Source organism: Chiloscyllium plagiosum, chromosome 3 (genome assembly GCF_004010195.1).
Source record: "Chiloscyllium plagiosum isolate BGI_BamShark_2017 chromosome 3, ASM401019v2, whole genome shotgun sequence".
In the NCBI taxonomy this organism is placed as follows: Eukaryota; Metazoa; Chordata; class Chondrichthyes; order Orectolobiformes; family Hemiscylliidae; genus Chiloscyllium; species Chiloscyllium plagiosum.
In genome coordinates, this window is record NC_057712.1 from 23027038 (window position 1) to 23054378 (window position 27341).

The 27341-nt window shown below is 41.0% G+C and overlaps 1 protein-coding gene across 7 annotated transcripts in view; it reads left to right on the forward strand.

The window, feature by feature from the left end:
* LOC122541729 (myelin transcription factor 1-like protein) overlaps nucleotides 1-27341 on the forward strand; it is a 438359-nt gene that overhangs the window by 37423 nt on the left and 373595 nt on the right. The window lies entirely within an intron of this gene.

A 27341-nucleotide genomic window follows, 5' to 3' on the forward strand; every position in this document is an offset into this window, starting at 1 on the left:
TGTTTGAAGGATTAACTAAATGAGGGAAACTAAAGGAATAGTGACACTGGACCTTCTCCCCACATGAAATTGGTGGAGGGTTCTGATTTCACTTTTTCTCAATCTTTTGATTGCTCATAACCTTGTTGGGCACTTCACTTGGGAGGAGTTAAAGGTCATAGAGTTGATCATCCTCTCCTGCCTATATTTACATACTCCAGTAATATTACTTTGGGGGATTGTTGCGGGGTTGACCTTTTCGCTGAAACTGACACCATTTAGTGCATGTCTTCTTGTGACCAGGACCTCTAGCACCTGTTCCACTGAATGTCCCGAACTGATCCTTTAGTAGAACGTAAACACTGTTCGGTCTTGAGCATAGCCAACAGCCTCTTGGGAGCAGCTGGAAAGGAAACTTCACCCCCTGAACTTGGCAAACTCCAAGTACATCATGCTCAGTGCGTCTGGATGATTTAGAAATATGTAAATGAGCTGACTTCACATTGTGAGGCAAGCCCAGCACACTTAGGATAGGAAAAGCCAGTACCTGATAGACAGTGATCACGTACAAACAGCTTCAAAGTATATTGTACCTCTGCCAAGGAACATGGACATTTTAAGCTAACAGTAATGGCCTGGATTTTGCAATCACAGTCACATCAAAACTGTTAAGATTTGCCATTATTACTCCTCTCAAACTGACAGGGACTTCTGGAGTCTACACCTGCACAGTTAAAATCTGAAAATCCAGATGTTGCTGTCAGTGATTCTACCCTTCCCTATAGGGTGCACTGTTGAGTTGCATCTGGACTGTAATCAATTAAAAATCAGTGAACTGACAAGAACTTCTGCTCTTAGTTTCACTGTAAAAATCCTTGAAAATGTTTCATCTTGTAGAATGAATTGTAACTAAGCTTTCTGTGATGTTCTATGTTCATAAAATATTGCTCAGAAGGCAATTTGGCCCAGCAAGGCTAATTTCATAGTTGTTGAATATAACACTTCTTCATTAGAATAAGGTATTCTGTACGTTCTTAAAATAATTTTGTTTTTGCTTCTATTAGAATCAGTATTTATTCCCAAATCATTTATTATACTTGCAGAAACAAAATAAAAATGAAGTGATGCAATGATGATTTGTTTGCTGTCTCTGAGAATTCTTCAATTTGACTGGCTTCTTGCCCTCCTTGATGTCATCAGTGTTGCTGGGATTGTGATGTGTCATCAGAAACAAACTGTCATTGGAAAATACATACTGTGAGATCTTCATGTACAGCTCCTCTCAAGGTCAAGTTGAGGGCTACTACTTCACAATTGATTGTCAAATCCAGTCCAAAGTTTGCCATCTCTCATTAATCTTGGGAGGATAGTGATGAGTCGCTTTCTTGAACAATTGCATTGCACACAGTGTAGGTACGCCCACAGCCATGTTATGTAAGGAGCACCAGAATTTTGACCCAGTTGCAAGCATTCTCCAGATTATAACAATCGTACAATCAAATTCAAAAAATGTTTGACCAAGATGAACTTGCATAATTTTAGTCTGAATCTACAGCAGTGAACTGTCGACATGTTTATTCAACTGTATCTATATGCAGAAAGGGTATGAGTAATCTTCACCACACTACCAGGTAGTCTATTACAGATTCTAACTGCTTACTGTTGAAAAGGTTTTCCCTCATGTCACATTTGCTACTTTTGGAAGTCACTATTATCTATGCTCTCTCATTCTTGCTCTCTTAATGAATAGGAACAGTTTCTCCCTATCCACACTATCCAGCATGCTGATATTGTTTGAAAACCTCTATCAGATCTTTTCTCCCAAGAGACCATTCTCAACTTCTTCAATCTGTCCTCATAACTAAAGTTTCTCGTCCCTGGAACCATTTTTTTGTAAATCACTTGTGCGCTCTCTCCAAGGTGTTCACATTCTTCCTATAATTTGGTGCTCAGAACTGTACACAATACTGCACTAAGATCTAAAAATCACCTTATACAAGCTTAACATCACCTCCTTGCTCTTGTACTTTATCCCCCTAAGTATTCACACCTTATGTCATTGTTGAATTGAATTGAATTTATTGTCACATGTACTGAGGCACAGTGACAAAGCTTTGTGTTGCGAGCAAATGTGAGTTGCACCATGATTGCAGTGTTATCTGCAAGATGAATTGCAATAACTCAACATTGATTTATTGAAAGCATCCTCAAAACCTCTGACCTCTGCTATTCTAGGAGAAACAAGGATAGCAGATATATGGAAACCATATCAGCATCAAGTTTCCCTCAAGGCCACGCACATTAACCTGAATTGGAACTATATCACCACACCCTGACTATCACTGGTCAAAATCCTGGAGCTTCCTACATAGCAGCGCTGTAGCTGTACCTACACAGTAGAGGCTAAATGGTCTACTGTAGTCCAAGAAGGCAGCACAACCTTCCCAAGAGCAATTCTAGATGGGTCATAAATATTGGCCTCATCAGCAATGCATTATGATTGCCATAAACAATAAATAAAAGGAATAATTTGTTACTGACTTAAGATGTTGCTCATTTTAAAGTGGAAGGGATCTCAATAAGCATATGTAAGGGATGTGGCACCTGTTTTATTTGGACATCAGGATATTTTGAAGTTTCCAGCTTCCAAGTTAGCGATGGCACAATTCCAGAGGAGGTCATCCAGAAAATTCCTCTTCTCTGCTCTTTATTTAGAGACTCTTCTCCACAGCGTGGCTAACTTTGGAATTGCAGCATCTGAAACGCTGCAGATTTAAACTCCTGACTGACCCCTTTTTCACTGGTTGCAAATTTCTAAGTAATGTTTTAGAAGTGGAGAATCTCACAAGGTGACTACAGAAAATGAACCCCATGGTGTAGATGCTCCAGCCACTCACATAATAAATAGTCTAATAATAATACTTAGATCTCCCATCATGTGCAGTAGGCATGTGATAAAAAAGTAGTGATGGAAAGTAAACATCACATCATTCACTTCCATTTATGTTGGTAAGCACTTAACTATTGGGCGGCACAGTGGAACAGTGTCGCCGGGTGCTCCGGTTTCCTCCCACAGTCCAAAGATGTGCAGGTCAGGTGAATTGGCCATGCTAAATTGTCCGTAGTGTTAGGTAAGGGGTAAATGTAGGGGTATGGGTGGTTTGTGCTTCGGCGGGTCGGTGTGGACTTGTTGGGCCGAAGGGCCTGTTTCCACACTGTAAAGTAATCTAATCTATTGTTGCTATGAAGCATTTTCCTTGGTGAAACTTACAATTAAGGTAGAGGATAGTGCTTCTTGGGAATAGGAAGTGTTGTCACTTTTGCCAGTCAGTTAAAGATCTTCAGGTTGAAACTGCTATTATCTGCCAAAGCAATGTTTTTAAATGGGGAGAAAGTGAGGTCTGCAGATGCTGGAGATCAGAGATGGAAATGTGTTGCTGGAAAAGCGCAGCAGGTCAGGCAGCATCTAGGGAACAGGAGAATCGACGTTTCGGGCATTAGCCTTCCTGAAGAAGGGCTAATGCCCGAAACGTCGATTCTGCTGTTCCCTAGATGCTGCCTGACCTGCTGCGCTTTTCCAGCAACACATTTCCATCAATGTTTTTAAATACCAACTTCAGAATAATATCTCACTGGTATTGATGTACGTATTTGCATCAACCATCTCGGCAGCTGTCTGGCAGGGATTACAAACCTTTGGGCATTTTTGTGGATCCCACTCATTTTAAATTATACCTGACTACTTGTCAAGCTCGCCTTTGTGAGATGCTGAATTGAGGCAGAAAAAGTAGGTGTTCAGCCGCTGGATGTGACTTTTCTCCCTGGAGGTAGTGACAAAGGGGGGTGAGAAGGGGAAATAATTAATTGAGCAAGTCTTCCCTGGAAAGAAACTCAACTGTCCTTTCACCACCTTGTCAAATGTGTTGGGTGAGACAGTTCATAGATGCCAATGGAAGGCTTAAACTTGCCACTTAGACCATTATATGCCTCCCAACTGTACAACTGTGATGACATGCCTGTTGAGTTTATTGGGGGAGGTTGCCTCTGATAGTCACTCTCAGGTCTCACCTCTGACTCCTTTCCACCACACCTCCCCCTCCAGTGACCCCCCCCGCCCAACTTGGTAAGAAGTTGACAATAAGGACTTACCTCTACATCACTGGATCCCCTGAGGGGCAGTCCCCAATTAGTGTACACTAGGACCCAGAACAGTTGGCCTCTGATTGGCCATCAACTGCTGGTGTTTCAGGTTGCAAGTGGACGAAGCCAGTGCTCGGCTGAGCTATGTGCCTTTCCTTATCTATACAGTTTTAATGAGCTGAATGGGGGAGAGGGTAGTGTTCCAGTGAATTAGCCTGCTGGTGGGGATGATGTGTTCATCACCATTTAGCGTTCTTGCCCCCACATTTAGAGAAGAAAGGAAATTAACATAATTTGGATTCATACTAATGAGGTGAACAGACAGCAAACCAAACTGTTGTGCACATAATTGCCCTCAATTGATGTGTTTGGGTGACTTACAAGTCCACAGAAGAAACAGAGGGAACTGTAGTCAATTAATACCACGTTTTCACATTTTTCAAGCCCATATGATACTATTTTATGTTTATTTCTGCTTATTTTCTGTGTTCTTTTGTGGTACTGCTTTTGCTCATTGTAAATCAGAGGCTTGTCGCCAAAATTAGGTGGAGGTGCCTCTGTGTTCACCAAAGAGATTTGGAAAGTGGCCTGTCGGAGGTGTAGAAGGTGTGCTGACAAACCGTGGGGTAAGTGTTCTTTGAATGGTGGAGCGTAGCTTGATCAAGGTTTCTGTCATGAAACTGCCTGGTTGCTGTTGGGGCTCACCATCATCTTTCTGGATATCTGATCTTACTTGTCAAGTCATCACTCAGTTGGTCAAACAGGAACTCACTACGTGAGGAATCCTAGATTTGGCTCCCACTATTCCAGCTGGAAAAGGCTCCTTGGATGCTGCCTGACCTGCTGCGCTTTTCCAGTAACACATTTTCAGCTCTGATCTCCAGCATCTGCAGTCCTCACTTTCTCCCACTATCCCAGTAACAGTTTGCTCACAAGACAAGTGGGAAAATCCAAGGACCTGTCAAAACGCCATCACCACTGTTCCTTACCATGGGATCATGGTAGATGATGGTCAATGTCCCTTGTGTTCCCAAGTTGGCTGCTGCTAACAGTTAGATTGTTTACCATTTTTAATTATCAACAGGAAACATTCAGGTAAAATAGGCTGTTTATTTTAATGTCAAACAAGTTGTGTGAAATTTACACTTAGTTTTGAGGAAGACATTTTTGGGCTGATCTTCATCTCGCCATTGCCTGGTTTTCCACATATGATTGGATGGTTGCAATACTGTACCAAGAGCCTTCCTGCTGAACGTAATTCTACGTTGACTCCAATGAGCTAGCTAGTGCTCTTAGAAGTCTCATTATTACACACAAATTGGAGTCCAGTGATGTTATTCGGATTCCAGTGCAATTTTTGTTTGAATTAATAAGGCTGAATGCTGAAGCCAGCCTATGTAACACAGTCTTCCCTTTGTGATACTCATGTGCAAGTACTCAAATCATTGGGATCTATTAGAAAACATGGTTTCACTTATGGAGGTGCTTTTTGGAGTTAGAAATCACTGCATTTTTGATTTACTTCAAGTTTAAAAAGGACCTGGTTACTGCAAAAATGGGAGACAGCTTGGCCAGTTCATTCTGACTGGAAGAAGAGGAGAAAGCAGAACATCATTAGATGAGAGAGCATCATGTCATTATGTTTAGGGCTCCATGGAAGTCACAAAGAAGAATGGCTGCTTACAGCTGTCATTATGGTGCTTATAGAGTCTATAGGCCCAGAATAACCTTTACCCAGCGTACTGATGATTGATGAATAAGAAGACTGTGCTTCTCCAGAGAGTTTTTTTTAAGCAATCCATTTACAGTAGTCCATTGAGCAGGACTCAAAACTCATTTCAGACGTGATCACATGCAAACCACTCTATATTTCTCAATTTTTTTCACCTCAGGTTCTATGCTGTGTATGGAGGAGATAAGTCACTGGGTCCAGATGGCTTGCATCCCAGGTTGTGAGAAAGTGGAGATGGAAATATTTCAAGGGCTTGTCTTTAAACTCTAATCTTCTCTAGATATGGGAGATCTAACAGAAGACTGGAGGGAGGCATAGCTGACAGCCTTATTTCAGAGAAAGTGTAAAGATAGTCCTGGCAACTCCACCCAGTTAAGTTATCGTCAGTAGTGATAAGGTTTTAGAAACAATAATCATGGAAGTAATGATTTGGTGATGCTGGTGTTGGACTGGGGTGTACAAAGTTAAGAATCATACAACACCAGGTTATAGTCCAACAGGTTTAATTGGAGGCACTAGCTTTTGGAGCGCTGCTCCTTTATCACGTGGTTGTCCTGAAAGCTAGTGCTTCCAATTAAACCTGTTCAACTATAACCTGGTGTTGTGTGATTTTTAAAATGGAAGTAATGACCAAGCACTTGAAGAATTGTGCTTTAACTAAAGAGACCCAGCAGGGATTTGTGACTGTTGATCATGCTTAGCCAATCTAATTCAATGTCTGGATAAAATATCAGAGAAAGTTGATGTAGGAAATGCATGGATGTTGTGTACATGGATTTCAAGAAAATGTTTAGCAACTAACACATAAAAGACTGCTCAACAAAATCAAATTTCAAGGAATGGGATGGGGTGGGCAGAGAATCAATGTCTAATTGCACAAAAACAATTAGCTTACGGATTGGAAACACCAAGTTGTTGGAAGTAGTTATTTTTCAGACAGACAAATAGTGGTCCACTGGGTCGTTGCTATGACCACCATAAATGACATGGACTTGCGAAAACAGTAAAATTTTAAAATTTGCCGATCATATCAAACTTGGAAGATCAACCACCTGTAAGGATAATATGAATTGCCTGCAACAGTACATAGATAGGTTAGCAGAATGAGCAGGAAAGTAGCAGATGGATCTTAATACAGAGAAGTATGAGGTAATGCACTTTGCAAAAGGATAAGGAGGAGCAAGACAAATTTAATGGTACATTTCTAAAAAGTGTCAGGAAGATGGTGAACTGGAATATATGTGTATCATTCTTTAAAGTTGACAGATCATGTTGTGAGTGTTTAACAAAGGATATGGGGTCATGGGTTCATAAAACATAAATACAAAAACAGGCGAGTTATATAGAATCTTGATAAAACTCTGGCACAGATGAAATCCCAATAAAAGGACCAAATTAAGATCTGATCTACTTTAGGAAGTTTGTGAACAACCTTTGGAGGGTGCAGAGAAGACTTACCAGAATGGATCTAGTGCTGCAGAGCTTTAGTTTCAAGCTTAGCTGAGAAAGGTTAGAGTAAAGGAGATTCAGAGGAGATTGCTTGTGGTTTACAAGACTATAACAGGCTTAAATACAAAACCAGGGAAAACTGTTGTAATTAGCAGTTAGTACAAGGACCTGGGGATACAGACTTAAGATCTCAGGCAAGAAATTGTCAAGGAATATGATGAGAATCTTCTTCACATAGTGAGTTGGAATGACATGGAGCTCACTGCTCATGAGGATGGTGAAAGTGTAAACAATCAATGATTTCAAAATTGGGTAGGCTCTTGATGGAAATGAACTTGCAATGTTGGAATGGGTTTGGAGGATTGCCCTGAGCAGAGACAATACATCAAACAGGTGACTGATGCTGTCTGTGCAAAGGCCAGCCAGCAAGTAATTTTCTTCAGGAACCAGCAGGAAAAGTTTGTGAGGTTATAAATGTTCTTGGTTCCATGAAGTTCAGGATGTGATTGACTGCATCTTGTGTAGCCCACAAGAATCCTGTTGAAGAGGCACCAGCCATAAGCATTTCATTCCCTTCAGTTTAGATTAGTCTTTGCCCAGTGCCTGCAATTCATGCAGGTTCCATGCTTACATTTCCTATATTATACCTTTATACAGGGACAGATCACCATTTCCCCTGCTCCAACTATATACATGCATATTATGTTACAGCATGGATGCTTAGCAACGAAAGCTGCCTCTTCAAATGTGGCTTATTTCACCTCTGCAATAACAATGCAAGCCTGCTGAAATAAGATTCAAACAGATCATGTGATTACAAGAGCAGATGATTGGAGAGCACAAATAATGTCTGGACAGCTCTGGGGACGTTCTGCAGTACAGCCTGGGAAAAAGTGTCCCTGATCATTGTCATTTGTACAGTATTACAGTGCACCAGGGACGGCAATTGGAGACGGCACAGCAGAAAGGCCTTTTGCCTCCTGAGAAAGGAAACTCAAGTGACAACAAAGATGAAGCAAAAGGGAACAGCTCCAGCTCGTAGCTACGTTCTCTTGCAACAGTTAATTACTCAATGTGTTAGCTTCACTCCTCCCCAGCAACCCAGCACAGCTCCACACTCCAAATACGGGTTAGTGTAGGGATGTTATAAAGCATCGTTTTCAGACAGATGAAGAAATCATTCTTGCTTTTCTTGCACAGTTAAGATCAATGTACGGTTTTCAACATTTCAGACTAATACTACACACATTCTCTGCCATCTCTTCCTGTGCCTGTCAGCTACTCTGGTGCTGTAACTCCCTCTCAGGGAGAGGAGAACTCCTTGCACGCCATTGCCTGCTCTACTGGGACCCTGCATGCTGCAATGTGAAAACTGGGATGTCTTGCCTGTTATAGATCATTGCAAAAAAAATTGATCCTGGGGAAGTGTACCATGAATAGACAGCTCTGATTTCAGAGGAGAAAGTGAGGACTGCAGATGCTGGAGATCAGAGTCGTGAGTGTGGTGCTGGAAAAGCGCAGTAGATCAAGCAGCATCCGAGGAGCAGGACAATCGACGTTTCGGGCATAAGCCCTTCATCAAGAATGAGGTTTGTGAGTCAAGGGGTAGAGAGATAAATGGGAGGGGGGGTGAGGCTGGGGGGAATGTGGCTGAATGTGCGATAGGTAGATGAAAGTGGGGGTGTAGGTCGGAGAGGAGGGTGGAGCGGCTAGGTGGGAAGGAAGATGGACAGGTAGGACAGGTCTTGAAGGCAGTGCTGAGTTAGAAGGTTGGATCTGGGATAATGCGGGGGGGGAGGGGAAATAAGGAAACTGGTGAAATCCACATTAATCCTGTATGGTTGGATTTGACTTAAGCTCTGATTTCAGAGGTAGCTTCAAATCGACATCATACCAACTCTGCATTGTAAACAGTAATGCACCCATCTCAATACTGGAAATGGGAAATCAGTGAAACTCGCAAAATATTCTCTTCTCACTGGCGGTATCAAGTGGCCATGTAAATCACTGTACCTGATGCACACAGGAAATTAATATCTCCCCCACCTCTATCTCTTTGGAATTAAAAATTTCTGAAACATAAATCAAAAGTTACCACGAGCATGTAATTAGTTGTTGTGCTTTAGTTTATATGGATATAGACACCACCACTCTGTTTAAAAAAGACACTCAAGCAACATTCATTCTTTATAAATGACAGGTTATGCCAATTCCAACTGGAAAGAATTGAACCATTTCCCTTTGACATTCAATGGCCATCACTGAATAACCTCTCCATGTCAACATCCTGGGGGTTACCATTGATCAGACACTGAACTGGACTAGCCATATAAATTCAGAGACTTCGAAGGCAGGCCAGAATTGAGAAATTCTGCAGCAAGGAGATCACCACCTGACTCCCCAGAGGCCCAACATCATCTCCCAGGCACAAGTCACAGTTGCCTGAATGAGTGCAGTTCCAACATCACTCAAGTAACTTGACAATAAGCAGCATTAAACAGCCATTTGATTGGTCCCATTTTTGTCACTTTTAAAACTCATTTCCTCCGCCACTTAAAAACAATGGTGTAAGTATGGGCCGTTTACAAAATACACTGCAGTATTCAACAAGGCTTCTTTGACAGCAGCTATAGCCATCATCACTTAGAAAGGCAGTTGCTGCATGGGAACACCATCACTTGCACTTCCACTCCCTCACCAAGTCAGTAACCATTATGAATTGCAAATACCATATATCACTTTTTCCTCAGTGTCTCTGAAACTCCCTTCTGAAGGGCTTTGGCTATAGTTCTCCAGTGACCATCGTTGTGGGCTTGAAATGATAGTGCACCAACACTTTTTCAACAGTATTTAGGGACGTGTAATAAATTATGCTCCAGCCAGCAGCATCCTTATCTTGTGAAAGAATCAAAAGGAAATAAATATTATCTGAACAATCTATTTTAAATTTGTTTCTAGCTTTTCTTAACATAATTATGAAAATTTTCTGAACTGGTGGCTCAGTGGTTAGTACTGCTGCTTTGCAGCGTCAGGGACCTGGGTTCAATTCCTGTCTTGGGTGACTGTCTGTGTGGAGTTCATACATTCTCCCTGTGTCTGCGTGGGTTTCCTCTGGGTAGTCCGGTTTCCTCCCAAAGTCCAAAGATGTGCAGGTTAGATGGATTGGCCAAGCTAAATCGCCCATAGTGTTCAGAGATGTGTAAGTTAGGTGGGTTGACCATGGGAAATGTGGGGTTGTAAGAATGGGGTAGCAGGATGGATATGGGTGGGTTGCTCTTCAAGGGGGTTGGTGTGGACATGATGGACTGAATGGCCTGCTTCAACACTGTAGAGATTCTATGGTAAGAAGCTCATTGAAGGGGAAACAGGTTTATTTGATGAATTCTGCTCGTTAAATGGTACAAATACATATGTCATAGATCTGGGAAAACACATCAATTCCAAATCTAGGCTTTAACGAGAGAGTAAGGCCTCAAATTAAATCTTTACTGAAAGCATTGTAGCCAATTTAGTGGATAAATATAATTATGTTTTTGTTTATTATGTAATTTTTGAATTTTTAAAATTATATTCGCCATATTCCGGAGAAATAAATTTCTGTCTTTGAAGATGTCAGTTAAGCTGAAGCATGTAAGTGCTAGGAAACTGAAATGTTGTAGCAAGGTGGCTTTGTGCATCAGTGGTGGAGGGAATTAATGTTGAAGCTCATGAATGAGGTGCCAATCAAGTCAGCTCCTTTGTTTGGGATGGTGGCAAGCTTCTTGGTTGTTGTTAGAGCTGCATTCATCTCGGCTGTTGTAGAGTATTCCATCATGTATCTCTGGCTAGATACCTTGTAGATGGTGGACAAGGATTGGAGTGGTAAGAGACTGCAAAATTTATGAACTCTGCTCTGCTCTCGTAACTACAGTTTTCACATAGCTGGTTGAATTCAGTTTCAGGTCAAGCCTAAACCCTATAATAGTCGAGAGTGTAATGCTGGAAAAGCATAGCAGGTCAAGCAGCATCTGAGGAGCAGGAGATTCGACGTTTTGGGCATAAGCCCTTCATCAGCCATTCCTGATGAAGGACTTATACCCGAAATGTTGATTCTCCTGCTCCTCGGATGCTGCCTGACTTGCTGTGCTTTTCCAGCATTACACTCTCGACTCTGAGCTCCAGCATATGCAGTCCTCACTTTCTCCTAAACCCAATAATAGCATAGAATCATTCAATAGAACATCTAAAGAGACAGTTACGTACTGTCTTGTTGGAGATAGTCATTTGTGTGCTGTGATTGATTATTGCACTTATCAGCCCAAGCTTGAATATTGTCTGGGTCTTGCTGCATCTGGGCATAGACTATATCTGAGGAGTCGTGAATTATGCTGAATTTTCTGCAATGTGGAAACAGGCCATTCAGCTCAACATGTCCACACCGACTCCCTGAAGAACATCCTACCTAGAGTCACCCTGCTACCTTATCCTTGTAACCCTGCATTTCCCATGGTCAACCCATCTCACCTACACATCTCTGGACACTATGGGCAATTTAGTTTGGCCAATCTATCTAACCTTTTTGCCCAAGCTATCTAACCTGCACATCTTTGGACTGTAGAATTTGAAGCTGTCCCTGGCACTGTGAGGCTGCAGCACTGGCTAACCACTGAGCCAGCGTGTCACCTCAGTCATGTTTAGACCACGAGCATAATTAGCTCAGAAGCTGAGTAACTTGAACAGAATCCAACTAAGCCTCAGTGAGCAGTTTATTGTGGAGCAAGTGCTGCTTGATTGCTCTGTTGACAATCTCTTCACTTGATAAGTGAGTTAAGATCACACAACACCAGGTTTTAATCCAACAGGTTTATCTTGGAAGCACTAGACCTAGCACAAATAAACCTGTTGGACAATAACCTGGTGTTGTGTGATTTTTAACTTTGTACACCCCAGTCCAACGCCGGCACCTCCAAATCATTGACAATTGAGAGTTGACTGGTGGGGCAGTAATTGGCTGGATAGAATTTGTCCTATTTTTTTTGTGCCCAGGTCATACAAGGGCAGATTTCCACAATGCAGGTAGATTGCAGTGCTGTACTGTTGGCTTGAGGTGTAACAAATTCTGGAGCATGAGTCTTCAGTTTTATTCCCAGAATTAGGGTGGCACAGTGGCTCAGTGATTAGCACTGCTGCCTCAGTGGGCCAGGAACCTGGGTTCAATTCCAACCTTGAGTGACTGACTGTGAGAAGTTTGCACATTCTCCCCGTATCTGTGTGTGATTGCTTAGCTCTGTCTATTCCAAGTTCCTTCCACTGTCTGGCGTGCAAGCTTTCTGTTTTGTAGTTACACCATCTTGGCAACTCAATTTTAGTTGTGCCTGGAACTGGTGCTGTTTTTGGCATACTTCTCTTTGATCCAGGTTCAGCACCACAGCGTGATGGCAATAATAGAGTAGGGGATGTGCCAGCCCAAAAGGTTGCAGATAGTGGTTGAACAAAATTCTGCAACTCTTGAAGTCCCAAGCATCTTATTGATGCACAGCTCCCAAGTGCTAGATCTGTTCAAAGTCGATGCTTTTCAGTACAGTAACCATTGCCAAGGTGCATTCAAACCCTGGTGCTCTGAGCATCAGCCTGTGTCTCCAGATCCAGGAATATTACCTTTGTGCCATCATGTTCTCTATTCTCACTTTTGTTAGTTAACCCACATTTGCTTCATACTGTCTTGAATCATAATTTTTAGAAGCAATCCTGCCACAGAAGTTAAACTGATTAGTATGTAGTTGCTGGGCTTGTCTTTGCACTACATTGAATGGGGGTGTAGCATTTGCAATTCTCCATTCTGTGGCACCATCCCTGAGTCTAAGAACAATGGGATAATTATGGCCATAGTCTTTGCAATTTCCACTCTCATTGTGTCAGTATCCATGGATGCATCTTATCCAGTCCTGGTGCCTTATTAATCTGATTACTGACAGCTTATCCACTAGCTCTTCCTTGCCAATTTAAGCCCCTCAAATTTCTGAAATAACTTTTTTTTCCCCTATGAATGGTGTAGCATTTTCATCTTTGGTAAAGATAGATGCAAAGTATTCACCATATACCTCAACTATGACCTCTGTCTGCAGATGTAAATCTTTTATTTAATCCCGAGTGAGTCCCATTCCTCCTCTTATTACCCTTCTACTATTTATATGTCTGGACAAAACTTTGGACCTCCCTTTTATGTTATCTACCAGTATCTTTTCATGTATTGTCTTAGCTGTGATTTGCTCTTTCACTCTCTTTCTGTACCTTCCATCTTCAGTCTGATGTCCATCCTAATAAACATCAATGATTTTCTATTTAAAACTGGTCAATTTAACTTGTTGGTCGCATAAGAAGGCTGACATGGATGGTTGGCAAAGTATTAGAGGTGAAAGTAGAATTGAGAAAGACCAAAACCTGGAGTCCAACAACAGGAAATGAAATCTCCTGCAGTTTCAATTGGGAATGGCTGCAGTGCAGAAAAAAAACCCAGCTTGCACATATATAGCACCTTCAGTTGAGCCAAACCTCCCAAGGCATTTCATAAGAGCATTATCAAACCAAATTTGACATTGGCGGTGGATCAGTTAAAGTGGATGAGAACAGAGGACTTGGAAGGTTGCACAATCAGAGGAAGTCACAACAATATTTCCATGGTTGTGACCATGGAGCGATTTGAAAACAAGGATAATTGTGTTAAAAGTGAACATTGCTGAACTGGAAACAAAGGTAGTCAGTGAATATCTTGGTGACAGATGAGTGAGATGTTGAGATATGGGTCACAGTTTTGGATTAAATCAAACCTATAGAAAATAGATGATACAGCCAGCAAAGAATATTTTGGATTAGTCAATTTTAGAGTTCAACAAAGACATGCAGGAGACTTCTGGCAATGGAGAAGATGGATGATACTGGGGAGGTGGAAGTGGTACAATATGTCAGAAAGTATTCTTGGGATTAAGTATAACACCAAAGTTATGGAATCTGTTTCATCTGTCGACTGTTGCCATGGAGAGGAACGTAGAATCCCTACAGTGCATATCGAGGCCTTTCGGCCCACCAAGTCTGCACTGACCCTCTGGAGAACATCACCCCTACCTCCCCTATTCTATTTCTGTAAACCTGCATTTATCATGGCTAATCCACTGAGCCTGCATGTCTTTGGACTGTGGGAGAAAAAAAGTGCACCCAGCAGAAACCCACACGGGGAAGTGTGCAAATTTCACACAGTCACCCAATTAAACCTGGGTTTCTGGCACAGTAGAATAGCAGTGCTAACCACTGTACCCTAATTTTGAATTCTCGAGAAGCGGAAATTTCTTCTTAGTGTGTACCCTATCAAGCCCCCTCACAAATCTTGTATATTGCAATGATCAAGACCTAACCTATTTACCCATTTTTGATAAGTCAACCTTAATATCAGGAATCAGTCACGTGAATGTCTTTTGAACTGCCTCCAATGCCAGTGTACACTTTCTTAAAAACAGGGACCAAAACTACTCAGTACCCCAGATGCAGCCTCATAGTAACAAAATTTCCCTAGTTTTAAACTCCAAATCTAAAGGATAAAATTCAATTTGCTTGATTACTTACCTGCTGCATTTACATTGCAAACTCTTTGTATTTCATGCACAAGAAGACTCATCCTGCAGTATAGCACTAGTTAGAGTTTGTCCCTTTTACATAATATCTGCCTTTTGATTCTTTTTTCCAAAGTGTATTTTCCTGAATTAAACTTAATATATGACGTTATTGCCAACTCACTCAACCTGGAGAAAGTGAGGGCTGCAGATGCTGGAGATCAGAGCTGAATATGTGTTGCTGGAAAAGCGCAGCAGGTCAGGCAGCATCCAAGGAACAGGAGAATCGACGTTTCGGGCATAAGCCCTTCTCAAACAATTGCTTGAGAAGGTAGATCATGATTGGTTGATATTATTTTTGAAACTTCACTCAACCTGACTGTATTCCCTTGCAGATTCCTTATGTCTTCATCACAACATGCCCTCCCACCTATTTTCATATCATCAGCAAATTTGGATACATTGCTTTTCTCCCCCTCCTCCAAGTCGTAAACATGGATCGTAAACATGGATTGATCTTTGTCACACACTGTTAGTTATGACTTTCCATCCAGTAAAAGACCCATATTGAATGGAGTCATGACTAGGGAACAGAGTTTGTGATGGGGATGGAAAACAGTGACTTTGGTCTTATTTTGATATTATTTGGAGAAAATGTCTGATCCTCCAGTACTGAATCTTAGGAAATCAATGTAACAACCTGGAGACAGTAGAGGAGTTCAGAGGAACGGTGGTGAAGATAAATACAAGAAATTGCACAATTGAAGTGTTATGTGGGCAAACAATTGCTTGAGAAGGCAGATCATAATTGGTTGATATTAGTTTTGCAACTTCTGATGGAATTGTATTCTCAGGTTATTGCATTTAATGAAAATCTGGAAATGCGAGGTTAGCATCCCTCACCAAGCAGCTTTTGTTTCTTAATGATATTGGCTCATGTCAAATTCTCCTTTTGTGTATGAGGAGTGCTTCATGATACCACATCCCAAGTAATTATATTTCACTCTTACTAATAAGTGCAATCAAGGTAACGATATATAAGGTGGAGTGAAAATCACAGTCAACCTGCTCTTATCTGCAGCCAACGTCCACATGTTTGTAACACATTATAGATAGCAATCTTGAGCACAAACCTTAGCCATTCTGATTATTGCAAACTCAAGAGCATTGAGATTAATGTCACTGCCACTCCTAATGGCGTCCAAGTAGTTCAGCACAGATCAGTAATCTGCACCTGGGACTAGCCTTGTCTGGCGGATTGTGCCATTGAGATGATGTATTTGCCAAAAGAGGATGAATGAAGCTCTCTGCTTCACACTTGTGAAAAGGAACAGAGGATTTGGACGTCCGTTACTGATTCTCTGCCAAATGCTCACCACACTTAACTCATGACTTTGTCATTTACTATTTGTTCCATCATCGACACTGTGAAAACAAAACTAATATTTAATAATGAGGAATATGACATTTTAGTTGCTGTTTTTGTTGGGACTTTTAATGGCTGTATTTATTGATTTACAGATGTTGCATGTTTTGCTTTTCGAAGTTGTATCATTTTGCAAATATTTGGTACCATCAATTGATCATGACACAGTAAAGATAATTTTCAGTTTTATGGAATGTCTGATAGCAATAAAATTACATTGATTTTGCTTCATTGAAATCAATAAAACAGAAAACAATGGTGATTTCAAGCAGAGGGAGTTTGGTTAATGCTGGGTTCAGAGCAGTGGGAGAAGATGCTTTTTAAAATTTATTTTCTTCACTGTCCAGAATTTGATACCTCCTTCAGTGCAGCTGAAGGAGCTGTTGGTAAACTATTCTACATGTAATAAATATTTGGTAAATATAATGGTGCAGTGGTTATTTCACCAGACTAATAACCACAGGCTAATGTTCTGGTGAACATGCGTTTGAATCCCAATGTGGCAGATAATAAAACTGGAATTCAGTAAAAATTCCAACATTTAATAAAAACGCTGGCCTAATGGCAACTACTGTCAATTGTCATTTTAAAAAAACAATCTGGTTCACTAATGCTCATTGCAGAAGGAAATCTGCCACCCTAACCTGATCTGGTGTACATGTGACTCCAGACCCACAGCATTGTCGTTGACTCCAAACTGTCCTCTGGATAATTAAGGATGTGCAATAACTACTGGCCCAGTCATGGATGATTTTTTAAAAAAAATACAGTTAAAAAATGGCAAGCACCTCAACAATGTGGAATGTGGTAAGTCCTAAACACGGTATAAGTCCAAGACAACACATCCATAGGAATTGTCACTATCTGCACAAGCAGAGTTCTGGGTTTTGAAATTTGAGTAGTTGATGTCACTATTCACAATGTAGAGGACAATATGGTTGACATGTTCAGGGATGTGGTCATACTGCAGTTTCGGGGTGTTCAAGTAGAAGTGGATGACTTCTGCAATCTCTGCCTGATTTCAGAGAATTCAAGAGAATCAAGCAGAGAGTGCAGAAGTCCCTTGAGAATACCTTGCTGACAAATTAGTAATCTGCTTTGGATACTGGTGAGAGTAATTGATACTCAGGAGAGTACTATTAGAGCCAAGTCAGTGACACCACAGGCAGCTCAGCTGTACAGGAGGAAAAGGAGGACAGTGGGTGTGCAATTCTGCAAGGGCTTTCTTTATTTTGGGAAACAGACAGACATTTCTATAGCTGTAACCATGAATCCAGGATAGTATGTTGCTTTCCTTGTGCCAAGGTCAACAGTGTGATAGAATGGGTGACATTCTTTTGGTCAAGAGTGAACAGCCAAAGATCATAGTCCATTTTGGTGGGGAAAAAAAAGGAGGTCCTGAAAGCAGGTTTCCTGGAGGACGTGCCGGGAAATGTAGTTGCATATTGTGTCGAGAGTATGAGTTGCTGTCGATGGCCCATAGCACCTCATGGATGCCGAGTGTTGAGTTTTGAATATATTCGAAATCTGTCCCATCTAGCATGGCGATAGTGCCACACAGATGAAGGGTGTTCTCAATGTGAAGGTAGAGCTGTGACTCCATGAGAACTGTGCAGTGGTCACTCTTACCAATACTGACTTGGTCACAGATGCATTTGTAGCAAGCAAGTTGGTGAGTTTACCTTTTGTTGGTTCCTTTGCCCTCTGCTGCAGACCCAGCTCAAGCAGCTATGTCCTTTAGGTAGTAAGCATTCAAGTACAATTCACAGTGTAGGTTTCGAGGCGATTGAGAAATATGCAAAATGATGTAACATGCAAGCAGTACTACATTAATCCTATAAATAGTTTGTATGAATAATATTTAATTAAAAATAAACAAGGTTATTGTTTGTGGTTCAAACAGGGATTGTGAACAATAAATAATATATAATTGAACTCAAAGTCTGAGAACTATGCAAAAACCAAATAAATTCAAGAGAATTCAATAAAACATAGGTGTTCCATTCTACAGCTTTGGTAGCCAGTGGGGGGGGGGGGGGGGGGGGGGGTGGTATCTTAGATATTTACATTATATTAATGAATTGGATGTATGCACAGAATGTCTTGCAGATTCTCTGGTAGGACATGGTTAAGGAGCCAATCTAACACTGATCCCTCCATTTTAACCACCTTCTGCCACCATGATCTTCTTTCCTGAGGGCCAGAAACATTCTCCTCAAAGAGTCTGCAAATAGGGTATTGATAATTTCAGTGAGTAGACAAATCTTTGATAGATGAAGTATAATGCTGGAAGAACAGAATAGCAGAGTATTATATAAATGGGCAAAAACTGAAGGTGTGGAAGGATTTGAGTGTCCTTGTATATGACATGAAATCTTAGCAGGAAGGTATGACAAGTAATTAGGAAGATAAGTGGAATTTTGGCCTTTATTGCAAGGAAGGCAGAGTATGAAAGTAAGGAAGTCATTCTGTAATTATCCAGAACATTGAGAAGACCACGGAGAAAGTGAGGACTGCAGATGCTGGAGAGTCAGAGTCAAAGGGTGGCACTGGAAAAGCACAGGAGGTCAGGCAGCATCTGGAGAGCAGGAGAGTTGGTCTTATGCCCGAAACGTCAAATCTCCTGCTCCTCGGATGCTGCCTGACTTACTGTGCTTTTCCAGCACAACACTTTTCGACATTGAGAATACCACACCTAGAGTGCTATATCTAGTTTTGGTCTCCTAAACTAAGAAGGGATAAATTGTAATTGAAAGAATTCAGAGAAAGTTAACTGGACTGAATCCTGGGACGATGGGGCAATTTTATGTGGAAAAGATTGGGCCTATTAGAATTCAGAAGAATAAGTGATGATTATATTGATTTTCAGAGTGTTAACAGGGTATGTTTCTTCTCATTGGGAAATCTGGAACTAGTGGAAGAGGACACATTTTAAAAACAAAAAGTCTCACATTTAAGACTGAGGTAAGGAAAAACCATATTCTCTGATGGTTGTTAGTCTTTGAAATGCTCTAACATGAAGAGCAAAGGAAGACTGTGTTATTGAATATATTCAAGTCAGAGTTAGACAAATTTTGATCTACAGAGGAGTAAACGATTAAAGGGAAGAGTTGGTGAGCAGGCAGAAAGTGAATCAGAGTCATACAGCACGAAAACAGCCCCTTTGCTCCAACCAGTTCATGCCGACCATAATCCCAAACTAAATTAGTCCCACCTGCCTGTGCTTGGCCCATATCTTTCCAAACATTTTTTATTCATGTACTTATCCAAATGTCTTTTAAATATTGTGACTTTACCTGCATCTATCACCTCCTCTGCAGTTCATTCCAGACACGAACGATACTCTGTGTAAAAAAAGTTGCATCTCACGTCTTTTTAAAATCTTTCTGCTCTCACCTTAAAAGGTATGCCCCCTAGTCTTGAAATCCCCCACCTTAGGGAAAAGACATCTGCTATTCACCTTATCTATAATCCTCATGATTTTAATAAACCTTTGTAAGGTCATCCCATCAACCTCCTGTGCTGTAATGAAAAAAGTTGCAGTCTAGCCAGCCTCTCCTTATAACTCAAACCTTCCATTCAGTGGAGTTAAAGGAACAATTGTTTCTGTCATGATTTCAATGAATGACAGAGCAAACCTGAGAGGCCAAATGTTGTACCCTGCTCCTCTTTCTTCAGTTACGTTATAATACATAGCAAGAAATATTTTAGGAAATCATCAAATACATAGTAGTGTTTTCTGGATTTATGTTCTCCTTTGTCCCTAGAAATAATTGAGTGCTACATTTTAACAATATTCTCTGATGATTTACATAACATGTAAATTTAGTTTAATAATCATTGTTGTCTATGCAGTTATGTTTTTGATAATTTTTCATATGTGACACTTTAGCTTTCATTTTTAAGTATAAATGTGTTAAACATGTCATTCTGAGCAGTTTATGTTTGGGAAATAAAGTACCATAAGTTCATTGAAAACCAATGCATCTCCAGATCAGTGATCATGGAAAGGGTGGTAACATAAAATCAATGTAAATAGTCAGTTTTACATCTCTTCAATAGAAACGAAAACTGAGACACTCCCTGATTCAAGTTCACCCATTTTAGAGTCCAGGCTGGAAATCTGGCAGCTGAGGCCCTGTCCCAGATTGAACTAAGCCAGTTTTGATTCTTTTGATTTCAGCTGGAATGAAAATCAGACATATTCTAAAGGGCATTAAACTCCACAGCTTACCATCTAAACAACAGTGATAACAAATGTGGCCACAAAGTCCAGTTGCTTAAAAACCTCAACAGTTTACCTGACCTATATTTACTGGTCACTGTTTAAGTAGTAAGGTGACCCAATTGGAAAATTTGGATTATTGTAATTGTTTGTGATATCAAAGGCACTGGCACCTACTTGTAAATTTCTAACTCCAGTAGAAGGAATGACTTTTTCATGTATTTTGTTGAATTTTCATTTTGCATTCATAACAAACTTCAAAGTGTTACCTGTGGGGCTTGACATCTGGTGCAAAAAAATACTTAGAAAAGTAAATGAACTTTTTACTACCTGGGTTTTTCATTTAGTCCACATTGTGTTTAGTTTTACCTATTGTTTAAATACATACAGACTTTTTGGCTGAATTTCTTGATTATCGTTCTGGACAGGAATGAATTAAGACAGAATTTTATTCTGTAAACCTTCTATAATTTTTCTGTCTTAAAAGTGTACTTTGCAAACATTTGGGTGATTTGCTTGTTGATTGTGATAATGAAGGTAACCAGCTATGGGTATTGTAGCATAGTAATTACATGGCCTCAGAAACAAGAGAGCTGGATTAATAATTTGGGGACCTGAGTTTAAATCTCATCCTGACCATTTGTGACTTTTAATTTAGTTAATTAAATTATGAAGGTTCAAATAAAAAGCTGACATCAATGATGAAGATAATGGATTTCATTTTTAAAAATCCAATTGCACATGGACGGCAATAAATTGAGGGATGTGTAGGTCAGAATGATCTTAGATTAAGATAAATGCTTGCACAACATTGTGGGTCGAAGGGCCTGTACTGTACTTTACTGTTCTATGTTCTATGTTTTATTGGAAAGTCATGATAGAAAAGAAGTCTGCCTTTCTTACTGAATCTGGCCTAAATGTGACTTCCGTCCCTGAGCAACATGGTCAGAAACTGAACAACCATTTGATCGGCCGAGCAAGCCATTGAATGTAAAATTAAATTAAAGCCAGTTGGACCAACCATCATTGACACAGACACTGAACTTCCACTTGGTAAGGGTATACTATGCCCAGTTAATCCTGTAAAATCCTCCTCAATGACACTTGGGAATTTGTACTAAAATTGGTGGAACTATCCTGCAGGTGGGGAGTGAGGGGTGACCTGTGTAGGATCTTCTAGTCACGCACTCACAAGGCATCAGGACATTAATCGATGCTATCTTTGCAAGGTCACACTTCATGTTGTTTTCCCATGATGAGGTCAATGTTGCAGCCTGGGCAATTGGTTTCAGAAATCTAGCTGGGTACCACTGGGCATAGGATTGTACACACATGGCACTGAGAGACTGTACCTCAATACTCCAGAATTCATCAATAGGGAGGGATTCCATTTAATAATATGTCCAGGTGGTGTGAGATCACTATTACAGTTCTTGGAAGTAAATGCCGCTGCCAAGACTCCTACATCCTGTAGCAGCATTCTCAGGTACTTGATGTGTTTAAGGATCCAGGTGCCTTACAAGTGTGGCTACTGAGAGCAAGGCTACCTAATGCAACCATGACTGGTGACACCACTGCACAACCCCCTCACTGATGCAGAGGGCTGCGACAATGCTGTCTGTACTTCAACCAGATTTAGGGGACGAGTTGGTAAAGAGGTGGGAGGAAGCAGGCGAAGGCACTACGAAAGATGTGGTTCAACTTCCTGGACTGGTCTAGTGGATCACCTCCAGTATAATCTGGATAGAGTTCACTGCATTCTCCTGGTGTGCTGTGCTCTACATGATTGGGACAGGCAATAATGTGGTGTGCAATATGCTGAGGAACTGGGGAACGGATGCAGTCGAGCAGAGAAGGAGGATAGTGAGGAGGAGGATAGTGAGGAGGAGAAAGGTCTCCTTGTACAGGACAGGGATCAGCCATGTCAGATGCTACAAGACAAATAGGACCTGGTTGATTCCAGTAGATGGGAGCTGGGGGCAGCAGAACATCAGCAGACTGTAAAACAGTTTTTGGTCATGATACCCAGCACTTAATGCGTATTGTGGGTGCGAATTGCATTCTCTTTGACAAGTTGCAGGTGTCCCATGGACAATGGGGACATTGTTAGTGACCTAGAGAGAGTGGTTGCATGTGATATGCTAAGGATAGACAAACTGTATGGTCTGGTGGTTACACTGTGATGATGGTGAGAGAATAAGGCACAATAATGCCTTCAGTTGTGGATGATTAGCTGTCTTTCCTAAAGTTGGTTGCATTTGGGCTGACCAAACATCATCAGATTGTCTTTCAGCACATCTACTATTTCAATGTCCATACTGACTACCAGTAAATGGAGTGAAATTTCCACAATCATATTCAGATTTGGTAATCTCCTTATTGAGTCTGAGGTAAGTATTTTGTATCTGGTTTGTAGCAAATATCAATATCATAGCCCTCCACTTTTACCAGAGGTGCTTGTGGACTAGGTGGTATACTCATCAGATGTTTGTGCCAAATTATTCTAAACGGTTTGTAATCAGGTTTCATAGTGAATTGCTCACCAAACAGTGGGTATAGAATGCTGTAATACTGAATTCCAGAGCGAGTGTTTCTTCTCTTTTCTTGGAATAATGGAATTATTCTTGTGATTGATTCTTGGATACAAATGTAACTGATTTGCCATCTTGCATGATGCATGATCCTAGCCTTTTCTGAGATGCACCAACTCCTAGGATTGGCTTCTTCCTTGAACTATAGAATTTTAGAATACAAGTTTCTTCTGACATTGTCCATTTGAGCCTGTGTTGATAGTTCTCTTGATATAGATTTGGGAGATCTTTCCTTGAGAGATCTCTTAAAGACAATGCTTTAACAGAAAAGATTGATATGTATGGAAGTTACAAACTTCCAAGACATTCCGTAGGTCTTTTTTTATCATCATCAAAGGTTTGTCTTCAACAGCAAGAAGTGCCGGGTGAATGCAGGTCAGATAGCTTTTATTTAGGGGACTAGGCACATGTTGTGTCTTTGACTTGGTCCGAGTTGGTATGGATGTCATGAATAGATAGAGCTAAATAAAAGCTATCTGACCTGCATTCACCCGGCACTTCTTGCTGTTGAAGACAAACCTTTGATGATGAGCTCCTGCCATCAGCAAGTGTGGATTTTAGTTTTGGTTTTGCCATTATTGTGACATCAGCGACATGTCCAGGAATACTTCCTGTGATTCTGATCTTGTGCAGTTGGAACAGATCCTGACTGATAGGTAGATTTAAAGCTAGTCTCTGGAGTATTCTATTGGAGTATTTCCAAATGGTGTTCTGAAAGTAATAAGATTCTTTTCAGATTCCTTCACCAAGTGAACCAATCAATATCCATGCTTGAAGTCAAGCTTGGAAAAGAATCTAGTTCCTGTGAATGGGGGATTCATTTCTTCTGATGTTGAAATTTTGTGTGGGCACCTTGTTGAGAGAAATATTTAGGTGGCTTATGTCCAAACCTACCATGATTATGCAATCTTTCTTTTAGCACACACAAAATGATCTACATCAGTCTGTATGATGATGTATGAGACAGATATTACCATTACAGTTTGATCTGCTATAATGCGACAGTTGTATTCCTCTGCAATCTTGAGCTATAGAAAATCATGCTGTTGACGATCACTAATAGAAAATCTCCATACCTGTTCAGTAGAAAGTTTGTATTGTCTAAACAACATCCACAATTCGTCAATTGCATTATAGCCAATTAGCGCAAATGAAACACGTGTTATAGCAGAGCGACCTGTAAATTCAATATCACCCAGCTCGCTTTTAATTTGTTCTTGTGTATACAAACAGCATAACTGTAAGACAGACCAGCTAAAAGTGACTGATTTCTTGCCCAATTAGTGAAACAGAGGAGTTTAAAGAGAATTGTCAATAGTTGTGTGGCCGCCATTAGACTTGCTTTTAATTCCAGATTTTACGGAATTCAAATGTCATGATCTGCCAATCTGAGATCTGAACAAATGTGCACTGAAGATTTTCTGTGTCTTGGATTATTAGCCCAGTGACATCTGGCTTTCTCTGCGGTGTTGCACTTATCACCTTTGAAGTTTTCAATGGTTCGGATTTGTCTAGATATATGTTTGTTGAATACTAGGTTGAGTCATTTTGAATGTTCTTAACCTCTTCTATTGCACTTTGACAATTTGTGAATGCTCACATTGCTGAGATCCACACATGCTTGTCGGCCTGTTATTACTGGTCCATTAGATTAGATTAGATTACTTACAGTGTGGAAATAGGCCCTTCGGCCCAACAAGTCCACACCGACCCGCCGAAGCGCAACCCACCCATTCCCCTACATTTACCCCTTTTTGAACCCGGGTCTCTGGCGCTGTGAGGCAGCAGTGCTAACCACTGTGCCACCCTGCCGCCCATTCATGTCCACTTGGTAAAATAACTGTGGCTTGCAAGCAGAATTGGTAAAGCTGCATTTAACCATCACTGTACCATTGCAAGGAAAGGCTGACTCATCATATGCAGTCACTTTTAATTTTCTATGATTCACATTTAGTGTTCTGACTGTAGGATGTTTGTGTTAGCTCCTACGTTGACTTTGGTTTTAAGTTTGTGTTTGCTCATTTCTTCAGGCATATAATGTTAATACTGGCAAAAGCTTCCAACTGTGGGACCGAATTCACAGATGTGTCACATTCACAACGTGGGAAGCCTGGCCTTCCACTCTGAATGCTCACCCTGATCAGCCTTGTTACAGCTCTCATGAATTTGCCAAAGCTTATGGAGGTCTCTTACACATTGCTGTTGTCACGGTCAATACGCACCACATGCTTTTTGTTTGGTTGCATCCAACAATATCCTCTCTGGTTGCACCTTTACAATGCATGATGTGCAAAGATCTTAGAATGCAGGCAGGTTTCAAAGTGGTTACAGCAGACTGCCCTCCCCACACAACCTTCTGCATCCTGGTTACTGCACCAGAACTGGGAACCACACTTAATATCTACAGCTGTTGTTGTCTGGCTGCAATGGCTTCCTATTTTCTGCCATCATAGCAGTGTGTCAATGTTGTGACCTTTCTTTTCCACCAAGAAGTTTGTTTTGGAAATCTTCGATGGCCATTGAGGCTATAACCAGCTCCATTATCTGTTCAGACAGCTCAGCCTCTAAGAAATCACAGTCCTTGCTCTTGTTACAACACTTACTGATGAACTGATTCATTGATTTTCAAAGCTGTTGCCTGTAAGTCATCAGCTGTATGTGGTGATAAGCTCTCTTGTACTCAAAAATGATCATCTGTTATTTCCCATAAGATCATGAAATCTCTGCAGTGTGGAAGCAGGCCATTCGGCCCATTGAGTCCACACTGACCCTCTGAAGAGCATATTATGGACAATTTAGCATGGCCAAGCCACCTAACCTGCACACCTTTTGACTGTGGGAGAATACCAGAGCACCCAGATGAAACCCACACAGATACAGGATTTAACATGTAAACTCCACACAGACAGTAACCTGAGGGTCGATTCGAACCCAGTGCTAACCACTGTACCACCATCTCATCCGGGATCTTCTCAGGATCTCTCTAGTCCTCTTTGGACAGACCCTAAGTGCTGACTCTTTGCAGTCCCTGGCTTCCAATATCTTTAACTTCATTATTTGCTCATCTGGTTCTGCAAAATCTAAATCAAAAGAAGCAGAGTTCCATCCTTGGTTTAAAAATAACTAAACTCAGAATGCACATCTATAGCCATCTACTTATGCTGAGAAATTTGCTAGTTACTTTCCAAATATTCCCTGTCTTTTACAAATACCATCAATATCTAGTAGCAAGACTAAAAGGCTATTCCATGTGCAGTTTCAGCTTTTTTTGCTTTTGCTTTTTAAACGTTTTACCTGCGCTGTTCTCTGTGCACCTTTTGGCATTTTTGCTTCATGCACCTTTTCCTTCTTGCGTGGGTACGGCACTAAAGGTAATCTTGATGACCCTGCAGGTACAAAAGCCCACCTTGCCATGGAATTGCTGCCTGCATGCGGCACTGATGTGGTCACCTCACAAATCAACTACTCATTGTACAGACAATATTAGAATCATAGAATCCCTACAGTGTGGAATCATTCAGCCCAACAAGTCCACAACAACCTTCCAAAGAGTAACCCACCCAGACCCATTCCCCTACCGTAATGCACCTAACCTATATATCCCTGAACACTACGGGCAATTTTAGCATGGCCTGGACATCTTTGGATTGTGGGAGGAAACCGAAGTAGACATGCAGGTAGAATGGGAGAATCAGGATGGTATTGGGCCACAAGAAAGAGAATTTGTGGAGTGTCTCAGAGATGGATTCTTAGAGCAGCTGGTGCTGGAGCCGACCAGGGAGAAGGCAATTCTGGATCTGGTGTTGTGTAACGAACCAGAATTGGTCAGAGATCTCGAAGTGAAGGAGCCATTGGGAAGTAGTGACCATAATACAATAAGCTTCAATCTGCAATTTGAGAGGGAGAGGGTACAGTCGGAAGTGACAGTACTTCTGTTGAATAAAGGGAATTATGGAGCTATGAGGGAGGAGCTGGCCAAAGTTCAATGGTGCAATACCTTAGCAGGGATGACCGTGGAGGAACAATGGCGGATATTTCTGTGTATAATGCAGAAGTTGCAGGATCAGTTCATTCCAAAAAGGAAGAAAGATCCCAGGAGGAGGCAGGGGCGGCCGTGGCTGACGAGGGAAGGAAAGAAACATATAAAGTTAAAAGAGAAAAAGTATAACATAGCTAAGATAAGTGGGAAAACTGAGGACTGGAAAGCTTTTAAAGA